At 52.4% G+C, this 16,868-nt stretch overlaps 35 non-coding genes across 35 annotated transcripts; 28 read left to right on the top strand and 7 right to left on the bottom strand.

Annotated features, from left to right (window-relative positions):
- Window positions 1–894: 894 nt before the first annotated feature.
- Window positions 895–967, top strand: Trnam-cau. The gene has a single exon. It is a non-coding gene; the product is annotated as a tRNA-Met (tRNA).
- Window positions 968–1,275: 308 nt separating this feature from the next.
- Window positions 1,276–1,347, top strand: Trnae-uuc. Its single transcript has one exon. It is a non-coding gene; the product is annotated as a tRNA-Glu (tRNA).
- Window positions 1,348–1,643: 296 nt separating this feature from the next.
- Trnak-uuu lies at window positions 1,644–1,716 on the top strand. The gene has a single exon. It is a non-coding gene; the product is annotated as a tRNA-Lys (tRNA).
- A 139-nt stretch (window positions 1,717–1,855) lies between these two features.
- On the top strand, window positions 1,856–1,937 carry Trnas-aga. The gene has a single exon. It is a non-coding gene; the product is annotated as a tRNA-Ser (tRNA).
- A 275-nt stretch (window positions 1,938–2,212) lies between these two features.
- On the bottom strand, window positions 2,213–2,284 carry Trnag-ucc. The gene has a single exon. It is a non-coding gene; the product is annotated as a tRNA-Gly (tRNA).
- A 976-nt stretch (window positions 2,285–3,260) lies between these two features.
- Window positions 3,261–3,333, top strand: Trnam-cau. The gene has a single exon. It is a non-coding gene; the product is annotated as a tRNA-Met (tRNA).
- A 308-nt stretch (window positions 3,334–3,641) lies between these two features.
- On the top strand, window positions 3,642–3,713 carry Trnae-uuc. Its single transcript has one exon. It is a non-coding gene; the product is annotated as a tRNA-Glu (tRNA).
- Window positions 3,714–4,009: 296 nt separating this feature from the next.
- Window positions 4,010–4,082, top strand: Trnak-uuu. Its single transcript has one exon. It is a non-coding gene; the product is annotated as a tRNA-Lys (tRNA).
- A 139-nt stretch (window positions 4,083–4,221) lies between these two features.
- On the top strand, window positions 4,222–4,303 carry Trnas-aga. Its single transcript has one exon. It is a non-coding gene; the product is annotated as a tRNA-Ser (tRNA).
- Window positions 4,304–4,578: 275 nt separating this feature from the next.
- On the bottom strand, window positions 4,579–4,650 carry Trnag-ucc. The gene has a single exon. It is a non-coding gene; the product is annotated as a tRNA-Gly (tRNA).
- A 977-nt stretch (window positions 4,651–5,627) lies between these two features.
- Trnam-cau lies at window positions 5,628–5,700 on the top strand. The gene has a single exon. It is a non-coding gene; the product is annotated as a tRNA-Met (tRNA).
- A 308-nt stretch (window positions 5,701–6,008) lies between these two features.
- On the top strand, window positions 6,009–6,080 carry Trnae-uuc. The gene has a single exon. It is a non-coding gene; the product is annotated as a tRNA-Glu (tRNA).
- Window positions 6,081–6,376: 296 nt separating this feature from the next.
- Trnak-uuu lies at window positions 6,377–6,449 on the top strand. The gene has a single exon. It is a non-coding gene; the product is annotated as a tRNA-Lys (tRNA).
- A 139-nt stretch (window positions 6,450–6,588) lies between these two features.
- Trnas-aga lies at window positions 6,589–6,670 on the top strand. The gene has a single exon. It is a non-coding gene; the product is annotated as a tRNA-Ser (tRNA).
- Window positions 6,671–6,945: 275 nt separating this feature from the next.
- Trnag-ucc lies at window positions 6,946–7,017 on the bottom strand. Its single transcript has one exon. It is a non-coding gene; the product is annotated as a tRNA-Gly (tRNA).
- Window positions 7,018–7,993: 976 nt separating this feature from the next.
- On the top strand, window positions 7,994–8,066 carry Trnam-cau. Its single transcript has one exon. It is a non-coding gene; the product is annotated as a tRNA-Met (tRNA).
- A 308-nt stretch (window positions 8,067–8,374) lies between these two features.
- Window positions 8,375–8,446, top strand: Trnae-uuc. Its single transcript has one exon. It is a non-coding gene; the product is annotated as a tRNA-Glu (tRNA).
- Window positions 8,447–8,742: 296 nt separating this feature from the next.
- Trnak-uuu lies at window positions 8,743–8,815 on the top strand. Its single transcript has one exon. It is a non-coding gene; the product is annotated as a tRNA-Lys (tRNA).
- A 139-nt stretch (window positions 8,816–8,954) lies between these two features.
- Trnas-aga lies at window positions 8,955–9,036 on the top strand. Its single transcript has one exon. It is a non-coding gene; the product is annotated as a tRNA-Ser (tRNA).
- Window positions 9,037–9,312: 276 nt separating this feature from the next.
- Trnag-ucc lies at window positions 9,313–9,384 on the bottom strand. The gene has a single exon. It is a non-coding gene; the product is annotated as a tRNA-Gly (tRNA).
- A 976-nt stretch (window positions 9,385–10,360) lies between these two features.
- Trnam-cau lies at window positions 10,361–10,433 on the top strand. The gene has a single exon. It is a non-coding gene; the product is annotated as a tRNA-Met (tRNA).
- A 308-nt stretch (window positions 10,434–10,741) lies between these two features.
- On the top strand, window positions 10,742–10,813 carry Trnae-uuc. Its single transcript has one exon. It is a non-coding gene; the product is annotated as a tRNA-Glu (tRNA).
- A 296-nt stretch (window positions 10,814–11,109) lies between these two features.
- On the top strand, window positions 11,110–11,182 carry Trnak-uuu. The gene has a single exon. It is a non-coding gene; the product is annotated as a tRNA-Lys (tRNA).
- Window positions 11,183–11,321: 139 nt separating this feature from the next.
- Window positions 11,322–11,403, top strand: Trnas-aga. The gene has a single exon. It is a non-coding gene; the product is annotated as a tRNA-Ser (tRNA).
- Window positions 11,404–11,678: 275 nt separating this feature from the next.
- Window positions 11,679–11,750, bottom strand: Trnag-ucc. The gene has a single exon. It is a non-coding gene; the product is annotated as a tRNA-Gly (tRNA).
- Window positions 11,751–12,726: 976 nt separating this feature from the next.
- On the top strand, window positions 12,727–12,799 carry Trnam-cau. Its single transcript has one exon. It is a non-coding gene; the product is annotated as a tRNA-Met (tRNA).
- Window positions 12,800–13,107: 308 nt separating this feature from the next.
- Window positions 13,108–13,179, top strand: Trnae-uuc. Its single transcript has one exon. It is a non-coding gene; the product is annotated as a tRNA-Glu (tRNA).
- A 296-nt stretch (window positions 13,180–13,475) lies between these two features.
- Window positions 13,476–13,548, top strand: Trnak-uuu. Its single transcript has one exon. It is a non-coding gene; the product is annotated as a tRNA-Lys (tRNA).
- Window positions 13,549–13,687: 139 nt separating this feature from the next.
- On the top strand, window positions 13,688–13,769 carry Trnas-aga. Its single transcript has one exon. It is a non-coding gene; the product is annotated as a tRNA-Ser (tRNA).
- A 275-nt stretch (window positions 13,770–14,044) lies between these two features.
- Trnag-ucc lies at window positions 14,045–14,116 on the bottom strand. The gene has a single exon. It is a non-coding gene; the product is annotated as a tRNA-Gly (tRNA).
- Window positions 14,117–15,092: 976 nt separating this feature from the next.
- Trnam-cau lies at window positions 15,093–15,165 on the top strand. Its single transcript has one exon. It is a non-coding gene; the product is annotated as a tRNA-Met (tRNA).
- A 308-nt stretch (window positions 15,166–15,473) lies between these two features.
- Window positions 15,474–15,546, top strand: Trnae-uuc. The gene has a single exon. It is a non-coding gene; the product is annotated as a tRNA-Glu (tRNA).
- Window positions 15,547–15,842: 296 nt separating this feature from the next.
- Window positions 15,843–15,915, top strand: Trnak-uuu. The gene has a single exon. It is a non-coding gene; the product is annotated as a tRNA-Lys (tRNA).
- Window positions 15,916–16,054: 139 nt separating this feature from the next.
- Window positions 16,055–16,136, top strand: Trnas-aga. Its single transcript has one exon. It is a non-coding gene; the product is annotated as a tRNA-Ser (tRNA).
- A 275-nt stretch (window positions 16,137–16,411) lies between these two features.
- Trnag-ucc lies at window positions 16,412–16,483 on the bottom strand. The gene has a single exon. It is a non-coding gene; the product is annotated as a tRNA-Gly (tRNA).
- Between the last annotated feature and the right edge of the window lie 385 nt (window positions 16,484–16,868).

The following is a 16,868-nucleotide window of genomic DNA, read 5'->3' as shown; positions in this document are numbered from 1 at the left end:
TTCGAGGTAGGAGGGTGCATCCACACGCATTCGGGTAGCGCCTCCACGCACGCTGCGTCTTTGGGCAAGACTAGTCGCCGCGGCCGCAAGGTTACTCACACGATAGAGATGAGCATTCGTTTTAAGGCAGTGTAGTGGAGCACTCCGCGTGTGTAGCACTTTTTTCGGTTGTATCCGACGTCGCTGGGTGGCAATCCCACTTTCCCCTGCAGAAAAGTGCTCGGGAAGCACGGGCAGCTTGACGAGCATCGCTGGTTCAATGGCATGTGCCTCAGTAGTGCAGTAGGCAGCGCGTAAGTCTCATAATCTTAAGGCTTGCCGGCACGATAGCTCAGCGTGTTCGGTCTGAGAGTTATCTGCCCTCTGTAATAAAAGACCGAGTCAACGATGAACTTGAACGGGCGCCATCGGACGTCCGCCCCCAACAAATGCAACGAAAGAAATGAGAAGAAAAAAAAAATTGGTGAATGCTCGCTTAGCATGCGGACGGCCCGGGTTCGATTCCCGGCCGATGCATCGTTCTGCTGTTCTCGCTATAATGCTGCCGCGCCGATTCCTCGCCTGAGCTGCGTCAGCCTCAGGAATGTATAGCAGGATTCGCTGTGAGAGGAACCATACACGCAGCACGCAATAGACCGTACTTGAACGGTCGCATGCTATTTCTGAACTCTGACGTCGGCCTGTCCCAACAGGCCGCTGTGTTCAGGTGCCGCAAGGGCGATGTACTGTAACCTCAGGCAGTGCTGCGTTCCGTTGAAAAAGCTGCGGCAGCAGTTTAATCTAGCAAGTAGGGAAAGCACGTGTAGCAACACAACAGATTCTTGAGAAAGCGCGAACTGTCTAATCTCTAATATGAGAGACTTACCAAGTTTCCTGTAACGTTACTTGCACCGTGCCTCGGTAGCGCAGTAGGTAGCGCGTAAGTCTCATAATCTTAAGGTCGTGAGTTCGATCCTCACCCCGGGCATTTAATTTGCTGTACATCATGGCTGAATTAACGGCGTTGCTGTTGCTAGGGAACGAACTTAATTGTCGTTCGTTATCCATAAGGAGTCTACGCCTCAGCGTCAATACGTTTATTTCCAATTATGACAACGTACAACTTTGATCTTTCTCTTCCCTTGTTAGGAGTAAAATAATGAATAGTCAATTTCGGGCTGTGCGCCATGCCAGTCTGTAGGCTCAAATATGCTCGCAAACGGAGAACTGCACTGAGTCCAGATTCAGCACGAAATACGAGAGGAGACGGAGAAAACCTGACGCTTATCGAGCAAATCCGGTGTGGTCTAGTGGCTAGGATACCTGGCTTTCACCCAGGAGGCCCTGGTTCGATTCCCGGTACCGGAACGGAAGTTTTTGCGCACACAACGCTCCATGTTTTGGCCTTCGAACTGTCGTTTGTCGCCCACCTTCCGAAGCTTCGACCGAACGTAATCGGGGAAAACAGGCACATGATGCAATTACTGTCGGCACCGGAATAAAGGGAGAAGAGGCACTGGTCCGTTGTTGGGCTGCTACCAGCGTCAGTGGGAAGTCGGTGAAGTCGCCAGTTGCGCCAGAAGCCAGAAATTACCGTAGTACGCCTACAAACGCGTTCCAGTTATTTACATTGCTTGCAGCCGCTCCGTCCACAACGAGCGTGAGCCCGGATAGCTCAGTCGGTAGAGCATTAGGCTTTTAACCTAAGGGTCCAGGGTTCAAGTCCCTGTCCGGGCGGAGATTTTAACGTTTCCGTAATGGCTCGTCTCGTAGCGATGGTAGCCCTGCCGTAATCAGTGCACGGAGTTCGTTTCCTGTCAACATTCTGCGCAGACCGGTTGGATTTTTCACGATTCCTGGGAAACTTGGGTTACGAGCAGTCGTGGCCGAGTGGTTAAGGCGTCTGACTAGAAATCAGATTCCCTCTGGGAGCGTAGGTTCGAGTCCTACCGACTGCGTCGGATTTTTCTTTTTTTGTTTAAGAACAACGAGCAGAAAATTTCGCAGATTGCCTGTCGTTTTGGTACCTCTCCACACCTCGCCTCTCACAGCCGTTTATAGTGCCTGTCCTTTTGATAAGGGCGAATTCCAAGCGTCAGCTTTCGCGTCAGCCGAGCAAAGTCGGGACAAGTCGGGACATACTACAGGATGGTCTGCGTGGAGCTACGACGAAAAAAACCTTCATTTAACAGCACGCGGCTCACATACTCATACGAAAAAAACTAGCGCCACTTGCGGTGGCCGGGAATCGATCCCGGATCAACTGCTTGGAAGGCAACTATGCTCACCATTACACCACCACCGCACAGCCGCTGCTCGCAACGCCCCGCTGTGTCGGCTTCCTGCCCGCCAGCAGCGGCCCACGGTGATAGTAGCTGCAGGCGCTTTTCGAGGTAGGAGGGTGCATCCACACGCATTCGGGTAGCGCCTCCACGCACGCTGCGTCTTTGGGCAAGACTAGTCGCCGCGGCCGCAAGGTTACTCACACGATAGAGATGAGCATTCGTTTTAAGGCAGTGTAGTGGAGCACTCCGCGTGTGTAGCACTTTTTTCGGTTGTATCCGACGTCGCTGGGTGGCAATCCCACTTTCCCCTGCAGAAAAGTGCTCGGGAAGCACGGGCAGCTTGACGAGCATCGCTGGTTCAATGGCATGTGCCTCAGTAGTGCAGTAGGCAGCGCGTAAGTCTCATAATCTTAAGGCTTGCCGGCACGATAGCTCAGCGTGTTCGGTCTGAGAGTTATCTGCCCTCTGTAATAAAAGACCGAGTCAACGATGAACTTGAACGGGCGCCATCGGACGTCCGCCCCCAACAAATGCAACGAAAGAAATGAGAAGAAAAAAAAAATTGGTGAATGCTCGCTTAGCATGCGGACGGCCCGGGTTCGATTCCCGGCCGATGCATCGTTCTGCTGTTCTCGCTATAATGCTGCCGCGCCGATTCCTCGCCTGAGCTGCGTCAGCCTCAGGAATGTATAGCAGGATTCGCTGTGAGAGGAACCATACACGCAGCACGCAATAGACCGTACTTGAACGGTCGCATGCTATTTCTGAACTCTGACGTCGGCCTGTCCCAACAGGCCGCTGTGTTCAGGTGCCGCAAGGGCGATGTACTGTAACCTCAGGCAGTGCTGCGTTCCGTTGAAAAAGCTGCGGCAGCAGTTTAATCTAGCAAGTAGGGAAAGCACGTGTAGCAACACAACAGATTCTTGAGAAAGCGCGAACTGTCTAATCTCTAATATGAGAGACTTACCAAGTTTCCTGTAACGTTACTTGCACCGTGCCTCGGTAGCGCAGTAGGTAGCGCGTAAGTCTCATAATCTTAAGGTCGTGAGTTCGATCCTCACCCCGGGCATTTAATTTGCTGTACATCATGGCTGAATTAACGGCGTTGCTGTTGCTAGGGAACGAACTTAATTGTCGTTCGTTATCCATAAGGAGTCTACGCCTCAGCGTCAATACGTTTATTTCCAATTATGACAACGTACAACTTTGATCTTTCTCTTCCCTTGTTAGGAGTAAAATAATGAATAGTCAATTTCGGGCTGTGCGCCATGCCAGTCTGTAGGCTCAAATATGCTCGCAAACGGAGAACTGCACTGAGTCCAGATTCAGCACGAAATACGAGAGGAGACGGAGAAAACCTGACGCTTATCGAGCAAATCCGGTGTGGTCTAGTGGCTAGGATACCTGGCTTTCACCCAGGAGGCCCTGGTTCGATTCCCGGTACCGGAACGGAAGTTTTTGCGCACACAACGCTCCATGTTTTGGCCTTCGAACTGTCGTTTGTCGCCCACCTTCCGAAGCTTCGACCGAACGTAATCGGGGAAAACAGGCACATGATGCAATTACTGTCGGCACCGGAATAAAGGGAGAAGAGGCACTGGTCCGTTGTTGGGCTGCTACCAGCGTCAGTGGGAAGTCGGTGAAGTCGCCAGTTGCGCCAGAAGCCAGAAATTACCGTAGTACGCCTACAAACGCGTTCCAGTTATTTACATTGCTTGCAGCCGCTCCGTCCACAACGAGCGTGAGCCCGGATAGCTCAGTCGGTAGAGCATTAGGCTTTTAACCTAAGGGTCCAGGGTTCAAGTCCCTGTCCGGGCGGAGATTTTAACGTTTCCGTAATGGCTCGTCTCGTAGCGATGGTAGCCCTGCCGTAATCAGTGCACGGAGTTCGTTTCCTGTCAACATTCTGCGCAGACCGGTTGGATTTTTCACGATTCCTGGGAAACTTGGGTTACGAGCAGTCGTGGCCGAGTGGTTAAGGCGTCTGACTAGAAATCAGATTCCCTCTGGGAGCGTAGGTTCGAGTCCTACCGACTGCGTCGGATTTTTCTTTTTTTGTTTAAGAACAACGAGCAGAAAATTTCGCAGATTGCCTGTCGTTTTGGTACCTCTCCACACCTCGCCTCTCACAGCCGTTTATAGTGCCTGTCCTTTTGATAAGGGCGAATTCCAAGCGTCAGCTTTCGCGTCAGCCGAGCAAAGTCGGGACAAGTCGGGACATACTACAGGATGGTCTGCGTGGAGCTACGACGAAAAAAACCTTCATTTAACAGCACGCGGCTCACATACTCATACGAAAAAAACTAGCGCCACTTGCGGTGGCCGGGAATCGATCCCGGATCAACTGCTTGGAAGGCAACTATGCTCACCATTACACCACCACCGCACAGCCGCTGCTCGCAACGCCCCGCTGTGTCGGCTTCCTGCCCGCCAGCAGCGGCCCACGGTGATAGTAGCTGCAGGCGCTTTTCGAGGTAGGAGGGTGCATCCACACGCATTCGGGTAGCGCCTCCACGCACGCTGCGTCTTTGGGCAAGACTAGTCGCCGCGGCCGCAAGGTTACTCACACGATAGAGATGAGCATTCGTTTTAAGGCAGTGTAGTGGAGCACTCCGCGTGTGTAGCACTTTTTTCGGTTGTATCCGACGTCGCTGGGTGGCAATCCCACTTTCCCCTGCAGAAAAGTGCTCGGGAAGCACGGGCAGCTTGACGAGCATCGCTGGTTCAATGGCATGTGCCTCAGTAGTGCAGTAGGCAGCGCGTAAGTCTCATAATCTTAAGGCTTGCCGGCACGATAGCTCAGCGTGTTCGGTCTGAGAGTTATCTGCCCTCTGTAATAAAAGACCGAGTCAACGATGAACTTGAACGGGCGCCATCGGACGTCCGCCCCCAACAAATGCAACGAAAGAAATGAGAAGAAAAAAAAAAATTGGTGAATGCTCGCTTAGCATGCGGACGGCCCGGGTTCGATTCCCGGCCGATGCATCGTTCTGCTGTTCTCGCTATAATGCTGCCGCGCCGATTCCTCGCCTGAGCTGCGTCAGCCTCAGGAATGTATAGCAGGATTCGCTGTGAGAGGAACCATACACGCAGCACGCAATAGACCGTACTTGAACGGTCGCATGCTATTTCTGAACTCTGACGTCGGCCTGTCCCAACAGGCCGCTGTGTTCAGGTGCCGCAAGGGCGATGTACTGTAACCTCAGGCAGTGCTGCGTTCCGTTGAAAAAGCTGCGGCAGCAGTTTAATCTAGCAAGTAGGGAAAGCACGTGTAGCAACACAACAGATTCTTGAGAAAGCGCGAACTGTCTAATCTCTAATATGAGAGACTTACCAAGTTTCCTGTAACGTTACTTGCACCGTGCCTCGGTAGCGCAGTAGGTAGCGCGTAAGTCTCATAATCTTAAGGTCGTGAGTTCGATCCTCACCCCGGGCATTTAATTTGCTGTACATCATGGCTGAATTAACGGCGTTGCTGTTGCTAGGGAACGAACTTAATTGTCGTTCGTTATCCATAAGGAGTCTACGCCTCAGCGTCAATACGTTTATTTCCAATTATGACAACGTACAACTTTGATCTTTCTCTTCCCTTGTTAGGAGTAAAATAATGAATAGTCAATTTCGGGCTGTGCGCCATGCCAGTCTGTAGGCTCAAATATGCTCGCAAACGGAGAACTGCACTGAGTCCAGATTCAGCACGAAATACGAGAGGAGACGGAGAAAACCTGACGCTTATCGAGCAAATCCGGTGTGGTCTAGTGGCTAGGATACCTGGCTTTCACCCAGGAGGCCCTGGTTCGATTCCCGGTACCGGAACGGAAGTTTTTGCGCACACAACGCTCCATGTTTTGGCCTTCGAACTGTCGTTTGTCGCCCACCTTCCGAAGCTTCGACCGAACGTAATCGGGGAAAACAGGCACATGATGCAATTACTGTCGGCACCGGAATAAAGGGAGAAGAGGCACTGGTCCGTTGTTGGGCTGCTACCAGCGTCAGTGGGAAGTCGGTGAAGTCGCCAGTTGCGCCAGAAGCCAGAAATTACCGTAGTACGCCTACAAACGCGTTCCAGTTATTTACATTGCTTGCAGCCGCTCCGTCCACAACGAGCGTGAGCCCGGATAGCTCAGTCGGTAGAGCATTAGGCTTTTAACCTAAGGGTCCAGGGTTCAAGTCCCTGTCCGGGCGGAGATTTTAACGTTTCCGTAATGGCTCGTCTCGTAGCGATGGTAGCCCTGCCGTAATCAGTGCACGGAGTTCGTTTCCTGTCAACATTCTGCGCAGACCGGTTGGATTTTTCACGATTCCTGGGAAACTTGGGTTACGAGCAGTCGTGGCCGAGTGGTTAAGGCGTCTGACTAGAAATCAGATTCCCTCTGGGAGCGTAGGTTCGAGTCCTACCGACTGCGTCGGATTTTTCTTTTTTTGTTTAAGAACAACGAGCAGAAAATTTCGCAGATTGCCTGTCGTTTTGGTACCTCTCCACACCTCGCCTCTCACAGCCGTTTATAGTGCCTGTCCTTTTGATAAGGGCGAATTCCAAGCGTCAGCTTTCGCGTCAGCCGAGCAAAGTCGGGACAAGTCGGGACATACTACAGGATGGTCTGCGTGGAGCTACGACGAAAAAAACCTTCATTTAACAGCACGCGGCTCACATACTCATACGAAAAAAACTAGCGCCACTTGCGGTGGCCGGGAATCGATCCCGGATCAACTGCTTGGAAGGCAACTATGCTCACCATTACACCACCACCGCACAGCCGCTGCTCGCAACGCCCCGCTGTGTCGGCTTCCTGCCCGCCAGCAGCGGCCCACGGTGATAGTAGCTGCAGGCGCTTTTCGAGGTAGGAGGGTGCATCCACACGCATTCGGGTAGCGCCTCCACGCACGCTGCGTCTTTGGGCAAGACTAGTCGCCGCGGCCGCAAGGTTACTCACACGATAGAGATGAGCATTCGTTTTAAGGCAGTGTAGTGGAGCACTCCGCGTGTGTAGCACTTTTTTCGGTTGTATCCGACGTCGCTGGGTGGCAATCCCACTTTCCCCTGCAGAAAAGTGCTCGGGAAGCACGGGCAGCTTGACGAGCATCGCTGGTTCAATGGCATGTGCCTCAGTAGTGCAGTAGGCAGCGCGTAAGTCTCATAATCTTAAGGCTTGCCGGCACGATAGCTCAGCGTGTTCGGTCTGAGAGTTATCTGCCCTCTGTAATAAAAGACCGAGTCAACGATGAACTTGAACGGGCGCCATCGGACGTCCGCCCCCAACAAATGCAACGAAAGAAATGAGAAGAAAAAAAAAATTGGTGAATGCTCGCTTAGCATGCGGACGGCCCGGGTTCGATTCCCGGCCGATGCATCGTTCTGCTGTTCTCGCTATAATGCTGCCGCGCCGATTCCTCGCCTGAGCTGCGTCAGCCTCAGGAATGTATAGCAGGATTCGCTGTGAGAGGAACCATACACGCAGCACGCAATAGACCGTACTTGAACGGTCGCATGCTATTTCTGAACTCTGACGTCGGCCTGTCCCAACAGGCCGCTGTGTTCAGGTGCCGCAAGGGCGATGTACTGTAACCTCAGGCAGTGCTGCGTTCCGTTGAAAAAGCTGCGGCAGCAGTTTAATCTAGCAAGTAGGGAAAGCACGTGTAGCAACACAACAGATTCTTGAGAAAGCGCGAACTGTCTAATCTCTAATATGAGAGACTTACCAAGTTTCCTGTAACGTTACTTGCACCGTGCCTCGGTAGCGCAGTAGGTAGCGCGTAAGTCTCATAATCTTAAGGTCGTGAGTTCGATCCTCACCCCGGGCATTTAATTTGCTGTACATCATGGCTGAATTAACGGCGTTGCTGTTGCTAGGGAACGAACTTAATTGTCGTTCGTTATCCATAAGGAGTCTACGCCTCAGCGTCAATACGTTTATTTCCAATTATGACAACGTACAACTTTGATCTTTCTCTTCCCTTGTTAGGAGTAAAATAATGAATAGTCAATTTCGGGCTGTGCGCCATGCCAGTCTGTAGGCTCAAATATGCTCGCAAACGGAGAACTGCACTGAGTCCAGATTCAGCACGAAATACGAGAGGAGACGGAGAAAACCTGACGCTTATCGAGCAAATCCGGTGTGGTCTAGTGGCTAGGATACCTGGCTTTCACCCAGGAGGCCCTGGTTCGATTCCCGGTACCGGAACGGAAGTTTTTGCGCACACAACGCTCCATGTTTTGGCCTTCGAACTGTCGTTTGTCGCCCACCTTCCGAAGCTTCGACCGAACGTAATCGGGGAAAACAGGCACATGATGCAATTACTGTCGGCACCGGAATAAAGGGAGAAGAGGCACTGGTCCGTTGTTGGGCTGCTACCAGCGTCAGTGGGAAGTCGGTGAAGTCGCCAGTTGCGCCAGAAGCCAGAAATTACCGTAGTACGCCTACAAACGCGTTCCAGTTATTTACATTGCTTGCAGCCGCTCCGTCCACAACGAGCGTGAGCCCGGATAGCTCAGTCGGTAGAGCATTAGGCTTTTAACCTAAGGGTCCAGGGTTCAAGTCCCTGTCCGGGCGGAGATTTTAACGTTTCCGTAATGGCTCGTCTCGTAGCGATGGTAGCCCTGCCGTAATCAGTGCACGGAGTTCGTTTCCTGTCAACATTCTGCGCAGACCGGTTGGATTTTTCACGATTCCTGGGAAACTTGGGTTACGAGCAGTCGTGGCCGAGTGGTTAAGGCGTCTGACTAGAAATCAGATTCCCTCTGGGAGCGTAGGTTCGAGTCCTACCGACTGCGTCGGATTTTTCTTTTTTTGTTTAAGAACAACGAGCAGAAAATTTCGCAGATTGCCTGTCGTTTTGGTACCTCTCCACACCTCGCCTCTCACAGCCGTTTATAGTGCCTGTCCTTTTGATAAGGGCGAATTCCAAGCGTCAGCTTTCGCGTCAGCCGAGCAAAGTCGGGACAAGTCGGGGACATACTACAGGATGGTCTGCGTGGAGCTACGACGAAAAAAACCTTCATTTAACAGCACGCGGCTCACATACTCATACGAAAAAAACTAGCGCCACTTGCGGTGGCCGGGAATCGATCCCGGATCAACTGCTTGGAAGGCAACTATGCTCACCATTACACCACCACCGCACAGCCGCTGCTCGCAACGCCCCGCTGTGTCGGCTTCCTGCCCGCCAGCAGCGGCCCACGGTGATAGTAGCTGCAGGCGCTTTTCGAGGTAGGAGGGTGCATCCACACGCATTCGGGTAGCGCCTCCACGCACGCTGCGTCTTTGGGCAAGACTAGTCGCCGCGGCCGCAAGGTTACTCACACGATAGAGATGAGCATTCGTTTTAAGGCAGTGTAGTGGAGCACTCCGCGTGTGTAGCACTTTTTTCGGTTGTATCCGACGTCGCTGGGTGGCAATCCCACTTTCCCCTGCAGAAAAGTGCTCGGGAAGCACGGGCAGCTTGACGAGCATCGCTGGTTCAATGGCATGTGCCTCAGTAGTGCAGTAGGCAGCGCGTAAGTCTCATAATCTTAAGGCTTGCCGGCACGATAGCTCAGCGTGTTCGGTCTGAGAGTTATCTGCCCTCTGTAATAAAAGACCGAGTCAACGATGAACTTGAACGGGCGCCATCGGACGTCCGCCCCCAACAAATGCAACGAAAGAAATGAGAAGAAAAAAAAAATTGGTGAATGCTCGCTTAGCATGCGGACGGCCCGGGTTCGATTCCCGGCCGATGCATCGTTCTGCTGTTCTCGCTATAATGCTGCCGCGCCGATTCCTCGCCTGAGCTGCGTCAGCCTCAGGAATGTATAGCAGGATTCGCTGTGAGAGGAACCATACACGCAGCACGCAATAGACCGTACTTGAACGGTCGCATGCTATTTCTGAACTCTGACGTCGGCCTGTCCCAACAGGCCGCTGTGTTCAGGTGCCGCAAGGGCGATGTACTGTAACCTCAGGCAGTGCTGCGTTCCGTTGAAAAAGCTGCGGCAGCAGTTTAATCTAGCAAGTAGGGAAAGCACGTGTAGCAACACAACAGATTCTTGAGAAAGCGCGAACTGTCTAATCTCTAATATGAGAGACTTACCAAGTTTCCTGTAACGTTACTTGCACCGTGCCTCGGTAGCGCAGTAGGTAGCGCGTAAGTCTCATAATCTTAAGGTCGTGAGTTCGATCCTCACCCCGGGCATTTAATTTGCTGTACATCATGGCTGAATTAACGGCGTTGCTGTTGCTAGGGAACGAACTTAATTGTCGTTCGTTATCCATAAGGAGTCTACGCCTCAGCGTCAATACGTTTATTTCCAATTATGACAACGTACAACTTTGATCTTTCTCTTCCCTTGTTAGGAGTAAAATAATGAATAGTCAATTTCGGGCTGTGCGCCATGCCAGTCTGTAGGCTCAAATATGCTCGCAAACGGAGAACTGCACTGAGTCCAGATTCAGCACGAAATACGAGAGGAGACGGAGAAAACCTGACGCTTATCGAGCAAATCCGGTGTGGTCTAGTGGCTAGGATACCTGGCTTTCACCCAGGAGGCCCTGGTTCGATTCCCGGTACCGGAACGGAAGTTTTTGCGCACACAACGCTCCATGTTTTGGCCTTCGAACTGTCGTTTGTCGCCCACCTTCCGAAGCTTCGACCGAACGTAATCGGGGAAAACAGGCACATGATGCAATTACTGTCGGCACCGGAATAAAGGGAGAAGAGGCACTGGTCCGTTGTTGGGCTGCTACCAGCGTCAGTGGGAAGTCGGTGAAGTCGCCAGTTGCGCCAGAAGCCAGAAATTACCGTAGTACGCCTACAAACGCGTTCCAGTTATTTACATTGCTTGCAGCCGCTCCGTCCACAACGAGCGTGAGCCCGGATAGCTCAGTCGGTAGAGCATTAGGCTTTTAACCTAAGGGTCCAGGGTTCAAGTCCCTGTCCGGGCGGAGATTTTAACGTTTCCGTAATGGCTCGTCTCGTAGCGATGGTAGCCCTGCCGTAATCAGTGCACGGAGTTCGTTTCCTGTCAACATTCTGCGCAGACCGGTTGGATTTTTCACGATTCCTGGGAAACTTGGGTTACGAGCAGTCGTGGCCGAGTGGTTAAGGCGTCTGACTAGAAATCAGATTCCCTCTGGGAGCGTAGGTTCGAGTCCTACCGACTGCGTCGGATTTTTCTTTTTTTGTTTAAGAACAACGAGCAGAAAATTTCGCAGATTGCCTGTCGTTTTGGTACCTCTCCACACCTCGCCTCTCACAGCCGTTTATAGTGCCTGTCCTTTTGATAAGGGCGAATTCCAAGCGTCAGCTTTCGCGTCAGCCGAGCAAAGTCGGGACAAGTCGGGACATACTACAGGATGGTCTGCGTGGAGCTACGACGAAAAAAACCTTCATTTAACAGCACGCGGCTCACATACTCATACGAAAAAAACTAGCGCCACTTGCGGTGGCCGGGAATCGATCCCGGATCAACTGCTTGGAAGGCAACTATGCTCACCATTACACCACCACCGCACAGCCGCTGCTCGCAACGCCCCGCTGTGTCGGCTTCCTGCCCGCCAGCAGCGGCCCACGGTGATAGTAGCTGCAGGCGCTTTTCGAGGTAGGAGGGTGCATCCACACGCATTCGGGTAGCGCCTCCACGCACGCTGCGTCTTTGGGCAAGACTAGTCGCCGCGGCCGCAAGGTTACTCACACGATAGAGATGAGCATTCGTTTTAAGGCAGTGTAGTGGAGCACTCCGCGTGTGTAGCACTTTTTTCGGTTGTATCCGACGTCGCTGGGTGGCAATCCCACTTTCCCCTGCAGAAAAGTGCTCGGGAAGCACGGGCAGCTTGACGAGCATCGCTGGTTCAATGGCATGTGCCTCAGTAGTGCAGTAGGCAGCGCGTAAGTCTCATAATCTTAAGGCTTGCCGGCACGATAGCTCAGCGTGTTCGGTCTGAGAGTTATCTGCCCTCTGTAATAAAAGACCGAGTCAACGATGAACTTGAACGGGCGCCATCGGACGTCCGCCCCCAACAAATGCAACGAAAGAAATGAGAAGAAAAAAAAAATTGGTGAATGCTCGCTTAGCATGCGGACGGCCCGGGTTCGATTCCCGGCCGATGCATCGTTCTGCTGTTCTCGCTATAATGCTGCCGCGCCGATTCCTCGCCTGAGCTGCGTCAGCCTCAGGAATGTATAGCAGGATTCGCTGTGAGAGGAACCATACACGCAGCACGCAATAGACCGTACTTGAACGGTCGCATGCTATTTCTGAACTCTGACGTCGGCCTGTCCCAACAGGCCGCTGTGTTCAGGTGCCGCAAGGGCGATGTACTGTAACCTCAGGCAGTGCTGCGTTCCGTTGAAAAAGCTGCGGCAGCAGTTTAATCTAGCAAGTAGGGAAAGCACGTGTAGCAACACAACAGATTCTTGAGAAAGCGCGAACTGTCTAATCTCTAATATGAGAGACTTACCAAGTTTCCTGTAACGTTACTTGCACCGTGCCTCGGTAGCGCAGTAGGTAGCGCGTAAGTCTCATAATCTTAAGGTCGTGAGTTCGATCCTCACCCCGGGCATTTAATTTGCTGTACATCATGGCTGAATTAACGGCGTTGCTGTTGCTAGGGAACGAACTTAATTGTCGTTCGTTATCCATAAGGAGTCTACGCCTCAGCGTCAATACGTTTATTTCCAATTATGACAACGTACAACTTTGATCTTTCTCTTCCCTTGTTAGGAGTAAAATAATGAATAGTCAATTTCGGGCTGTGCGCCATGCCAGTCTGTAGGCTCAAATATGCTCGCAAACGGAGAACTGCACTGAGTCCAGATTCAGCACGAAATACGAGAGGAGACGGAGAAAACCTGACGCTTATCGAGCAAATCCGGTGTGGTCTAGTGGCTAGGATACCTGGCTTTCACCCAGGAGGCCCTGGTTCGATTCCCGGTACCGGAACGGAAGTTTTTGCGCACACAACGCTCCATGTTTTGGCCTTCGAACTGTCGTTTGTCGCCCACCTTCCGAAGCTTCGACCGAACGTAATCGGGGAAAACAGGCACATGATGCAATTACTGTCGGCACCGGAATAAAGGGAGAAGAGGCACTGGTCCGTTGTTGGGCTGCTACCAGCGTCAGTGGGAAGTCGGTGAAGTCGCCAGTTGCGCCAGAAGCCAGAAATTACCGTAGTACGCCTACAAACGCGTTCCAGTTATTTACATTGCTTGCAGCCGCTCCGTCCACAACGAGCGTGAGCCCGGATAGCTCAGTCGGTAGAGCATTAGGCTTTTAACCTAAGGGTCCAGGGTTCAAGTCCCTGTCCGGGCGGAGATTTTAACGTTTCCGTAATGGCTCGTCTCGTAGCGATGGTAGCCCTGCCGTAATCAGTGCACGGAGTTCGTTTCCTGTCAACATTCTGCGCAGACCGGTTGGATTTTTCACGATTCCTGGGAAACTTGGGTTACGAGCAGTCGTGGCCGAGTGGTTAAGGCGTCTGACTAGAAATCAGATTCCCTCTGGGAGCGTAGGTTCGAGTCCTACCGACTGCGTCGGATTTTTCTTTTTTTGTTTAAGAACAACGAGCAGAAAATTTCGCAGATTGCCTGTCGTTTTGGTACCTCTCCACACCTCGCCTCTCACAGCCGTTTATAGTGCCTGTCCTTTTGATAAGGGCGAATTCCAAGCGTCAGCTTTCGCGTCAGCCGAGCAAAGTCGGGACAAGTCGGGACATACTACAGGATGGTCTGCGTGGAGCTACGACGAAAAAAACCTTCATTTAACAGCACGCGGCTCACATACTCATACGAAAAAAACTAGCGCCACTTGCGGTGGCCGGGAATCGATCCCGGATCAACTGCTTGGAAGGCAACTATGCTCACCATTACACCACCACCGCACAGCCGCTGCTCGCAACGCCCCGCTGTGTCGGCTTCCTGCCCGCCAGCAGCGGCCCACGGTGATAGTAGCTGCAGGCGCTTTTCGAGGTAGGAGGGTGCATCCACACGCATTCGGGTAGCGCCTCCACGCACGCTGCGTCTTTGGGCAAGACTAGTCGCCGCGGCCGCAAGGTTACTCACACGATAGAGATGAGCATTCGTTTTAAGGCAGTGTAGTGGAGCACTCCGCGTGTGTAGCACTTTTTTCGGTTGTATCCGACGTCGCTGGGTGGCAATCCCACTTTCCCCTGCAGAAAAGTGCTCGGGAAGCACGGGCAGCTTGACGAGCATCGCTGGTTCAATGGCATGTGCCTCAGTAGTGCAGTAGGCAGCGCGTAAGTCTCATAATCTTAAGGCTTGCCGGCACGATAGCTCAGCGTGTTCGGTCTGAGAGTTATCTGCCCTCTGTAATAAAAGACCGAGTCAACGATGAACTTGAACGGGCGCCATCGGACGTCCGCCCCCAACAAATGCAACGAAAGAAATGAGAAGAAAAAAAAAATTGGTGAATGCTCGCTTAGCATGCGGACGGCCCGGGTTCGATTCCCGGCCGATGCATCGTTCTGCTGTTCTCGCTATAATGCTGCCGCGCCGATTCCTCGCCTGAGCTGCGTCAGCCTCAGGAATGTATAGCAGGATTCGCTGTGAGAGGAACCATACACGCAGCACGCAATAGACCGTACTTGAACGGTCGCATGCTATTTCTGAACTCTGACGTCGGCCTGTCCCAACAGGCCGCTGTGTTCAGGTGCCGCAAGGGCGATGTACTGTAACCTCAGGCAGTGCTGCGTTCCGTTGAAAAAGCTGCGGCAGCAGTTTAATCTAGCAAGTAGGGAAAGCACGTGTAGCAACACAACAGATTCTTGAGAAAGCGCGAACTGTCTAATCTCTAATATGAGAGACTTACCAAGTTTCCTGTAACGTTACTTGCACCGTGCCTCGGTAGCGCAGTAGGTAGCGCGTAAGTCTCATAATCTTAAGGTCGTGAGTTCGATCCTCACCCCGGGCATTTAATTTGCTGTACATCATGGCTGAATTAACGGCGTTGCTGTTGCTAGGGAACGAACTTAATTGTCGTTCGTTATCCATAAGGAGTCTACGCCTCAGCGTCAATACGTTTATTTCCAATTATGACAACGTACAACTTTGATCTTTCTCTTCCCTTGTTAGGAGTAAAATAATGAATAGTCAATTTCGGGCTGTGCGCCATGCCAGTCTGTAGGCTCAAATATGCTCGCAAACGGAGAACTGCACTGAGTCCAGATTCAGCACGAAATACGAGAGGAGACGGAGAAAACCTGACGCTTATCGAGCAAATCCGGTGTGTGTCTAGTGGCTAGGATACCTGGCTTTCACCCAGGAGGCCCTGGTTCGATTCCCGGTACCGGAACGGAAGTTTTTGCGCACACAACGCTCCATGTTTTGGCCTTCGAACTGTCGTTTGTCGCCCACCTTCCGAAGCTTCGACCGAACGTAATCGGGGAAAACAGGCACATGATGCAATTACTGTCGGCACCGGAATAAAGGGAGAAGAGGCACTGGTCCGTTGTTGGGCTGCTACCAGCGTCAGTGGGAAGTCGGTGAAGTCGCCAGTTGCGCCAGAAGCCAGAAATTACCGTAGTACGCCTACAAACGCGTTCCAGTTATTTACATTGCTTGCAGCCGCTCCGTCCACAACGAGCGTGAGCCCGGATAGCTCAGTCGGTAGAGCATTAGGCTTTTAACCTAAGGGTCCAGGGTTCAAGTCCCTGTCCGGGCGGAGATTTTAACGTTTCCGTAATGGCTCGTCTCGTAGCGATGGTAGCCCTGCCGTAATCAGTGCACGGAGTTCGTTTCCTGTCAACATTCTGCGCAGACCGGTTGGATTTTTCACGATTCCTGGGAAACTTGGGTTACGAGCAGTCGTGGCCGAGTGGTTAAGGCGTCTGACTAGAAATCAGATTCCCTCTGGGAGCGTAGGTTCGAGTCCTACCGACTGCGTCGGATTTTTCTTTTTTTGTTTAAGAACAACGAGCAGAAAATTTCGCAGATTGCCTGTCGTTTTGGTACCTCTCCACACCTCGCCTCTCACAGCCGTTTATAGTGCCTGTCCTTTTGATAAGGGCGAATTCCAAGCGTCAGCTTTCGCGTCAGCCGAGCAAAGTCGGGACAAGTCGGGACATACTACAGGATGGTCTGCGTGGAGCTACGACGAAAAAAACCTTCATTTAACAGCACGCGGCTCACATACTCATACGAAAAAAACTAGCGCCACTTGCGGTGGCCGGGAATCGATCCCGGATCAACTGCTTGGAAGGCAACTATGCTCACCATTACACCACCACCGCACAGCCGCTGCTCGCAACGCCCCGCTGTGTCGGCTTCCTGCCCGCCAGCAGCGGCCCACGGTGATAGTAGCTGCAGGCGCTTTTCGAGGTAGGAGGGTGCATCCACACGCATTCGGGTAGCGCCTCCACGCACGCTGCGTCTTTGGGCAAGACTAGTCGCCGCGGCCGCAAGGTTACTCACACGATAGAGATGAGCATTCGTTTTAAGGCAGTGTAGTGGAGCACTCCGCGTGTGTAGCACTTTTTTCGGTTGTATCCGACGTCGCTGGGTGGCAATCCCACTTTCCCCTGCAGAAAAGTGCTCGGGAAGCACGGGCAGCTTGACGAGCATCGCTGGTTCAATGGCATGTGCCTCAGTAGTGCAGTAGGCAGCGCGTAAGTCTCA

The sequence above is a fragment of the Schistocerca piceifrons genome, unplaced genomic scaffold (genome assembly GCF_021461385.2).
Source record: "Schistocerca piceifrons isolate TAMUIC-IGC-003096 unplaced genomic scaffold, iqSchPice1.1 HiC_scaffold_1423, whole genome shotgun sequence".
Lineage (NCBI taxonomy): Eukaryota > Metazoa > Arthropoda > Insecta > Orthoptera > Acrididae > Schistocerca > Schistocerca piceifrons.
Note: the sequence above shows the minus strand (reverse complement) of the source record. Positions and strands in the feature narration are given on the sequence as shown.